At 37.8% G+C, this 2,453-nt stretch overlaps 1 non-coding gene across 1 annotated transcript; it reads left to right on the top strand.

Annotated features, from left to right (window-relative positions):
• The first annotated feature begins 2,061 nt into the window (after positions 1-2,061).
• TRNAQ-CUG (transfer RNA glutamine (anticodon CUG)) lies at positions 2,062-2,135 on the top strand. The gene has a single exon. It is a non-coding gene; the product is annotated as a tRNA-Gln (tRNA).
• The last annotated feature ends 318 nt before the right edge of the window (positions 2,136-2,453 follow it).

The following is a 2,453-nucleotide window of genomic DNA, read 5'->3' as shown; positions in this document are numbered from 1 at the left end:
ATGTGAAATAAAATAGATTCACTTATGTCAAGGGGTTTTAAAATGGAGCCAGGAACCCATTAAGGAGGTGAACCTCACACAAGGATGGAACCATGGACTTCTGAATTGGGCCAAACCACAAATATTCCAAGGACTCTGCAAGAACACCTGAAACTTGTTACAGTTACGGACCGGACTTTCCCCTCCCTTTAGTGTTAGCCTTATCAAACCTGTTTAGTCAACACTAGCTTCTGCCTCCAACTACAATTAAAATTCTTTGTAATACAAATCTCCCGTCTTTGCCTTTAAAAGCTCCTGACTTTTACTCCCCAGCAGGACGCTGTTTAGGTTGCTATCAGAATCTATGTGACCTGAATTACAATTCTTTGATCCCCAAATCGGTTCCTTCCAAGACACAAATTCTAAACTTTCTGAAAAAGATTTCTCAGTTACAAAAGACTGGTAACTCTTCTGTCACCCCCTCCAGCTCCTCAAGTCTGTCCTCCACACTTCCCCCCATCTCCCTCCTTCTTTTCCTCTTCCCTTGCTGAACTCCCTTTTTACTCCCCAAACCCTGAGGCCTCCCTTGATCCTCCACCCCCAACCTCTTTCATTCAACCAATTCAAACTCACAGGTTTAGGGAATTCCCTGATGGTCCAATGGTTAGGACTCCGCACTTCCACTACAGGGGTCACAGGTTCGATCCCTGGTCAGAGAACTAAGATCCTGCAAGCTGTGCAGTGCAGCCAAAAAATAAATACATAAATAAATAGACAAAATCATACATTTAAATTGAAACTTAATAATGAGAGCACCCTTTTAAATCTGATTTACATACTTGGGACTAAGGCAGAATTGCTAGCTATAGCCAAAGGGATTTCCAAGCTTACTGAGAACCCTCACCATTTTGCAAAGGAATTTAACATTGTCATTCAAATCTATGAGCTTGTGTTTCCTGATCGCCCAACTTTGGATGGCTAAAACTAGCTGGAATAATCCTTTAGAGGATCTTCAATGTTTCATGCCAGCTGACAGCTCTGAAGCCAAAGAAATACCAAAAACTTTACATGAAGCCATTCCTTGGGCCTTCCCAAAACCTGTTGATTGGAATAAAATCAAAGCATGCACTCAAGGACTAACAAACTTGTGCATGACTATTACAACAGACTTGAAATTGTTTTCAAGGAAAATCCTGGACTTGTAACGGAGCAGGACCTTATGGGGCCTTCCTAGGACAGGCCTTCCCCCATATCCTCTGTTTTAGCTTCTCTCTGAAGTACCTAGATAATAGTTTTTTTTTTTTTCTTAGAGTTCATCTCCATTTATTTCAACATTACATGTTTAATGATGACTTCAACATTGTATTTGCAGTTTTAATATAAACTTAAGTAGGCTTTAATTTTTTTAAATAATTATCTATAGAACTGCTTTTAGGCAGGCAAAACATGTTCAGTGATTTTTTTTATCCTCAGCCATTGTCTTATTGCTCCTTTTATCAAATTAATCCTTCCTGTCCCAAAGAAAATTAAGAGATCACTATTATCTATAAATTGGGGGATGAGTTATAAAGTTTTTGTATATTATATGTTACATACATATATACAATATACATATGCATTTTATATATGTGTGTATATATGTAAAGTATCCTCCAGTTTTACAAATTTTTAGTTACAAGTCTTAAGAGGGATAGAATATATAGAGACTACTTATTAAATTTTATTTGGGAATTACTGAAATAGAATGTTACATATTTGCCTCCTAATAACAAACACCATAAAACATAACTCAGTCAATAAATGGAATTCAAGGAAAAATTTAAATATTCTTACAAACCACAGAGACTACAAATGCCAAAGAAAATCTGATGTCTATTTAGGTCACTAAATAAACATTTTTCAGTAAAATCTACAGATAAAGAAGATTTCAGACTGAATAAAAAAAAAAACATTTGGAGGAAATTTATCTTTAAGTTCAAAAGTCACAAAATTAATCAACTGTCAAAAATTAAGTTCAACAGATTTCTTAACAAACACAAAGAATTCCATACAAGAAACTGATTATAAAATTCTGATAGGACTTCCCTGGTGGTCCAGTGGTTAGGACTCTGGGCTCTGAACGCAGGGAGTCACAGGTTCGACCCCTGGTTGGGGAAGATCCCACATGCCACATGGCAAGGCCCCCCAAAATAAATAATTTACAAAATTTTTTAAATACAGAGAAAGTAAGAAAAAGAGAAATGAAAAATAGTAAGGTCTAATGAATAGTAAATATTATATAAATGAAAGCAAATAAATCATTTATTGTAAGAATTTTTTTTTTTTTTTTGCGGAACGCGGGTCTCTCACTGTTGTGACCTCTCCCGTTGCGGAGCACGGGCTCCGGACGCGCAGGCTCAGCGGCCATGGCTCACGGGCCCAGCCGCTCCGTGGCATGCGGGATCTTCCCGGACCGGGGCACGAACCGTGTTCCC

The sequence above is a fragment of the Aethalodelphis obliquidens genome, unplaced genomic scaffold, assembly GCF_003676395.1.
Source record: "Aethalodelphis obliquidens isolate GAN/ISIS:26980383/991018 unplaced genomic scaffold, ASM367639v1 scaffold48, whole genome shotgun sequence".
Taxonomy (NCBI): domain Eukaryota; kingdom Metazoa; phylum Chordata; class Mammalia; order Artiodactyla; family Delphinidae; genus Aethalodelphis; species Aethalodelphis obliquidens.
The sequence above is the reverse complement of the archived record's forward strand: the minus strand, read 5'-3'. Positions and strand labels throughout refer to the sequence as shown.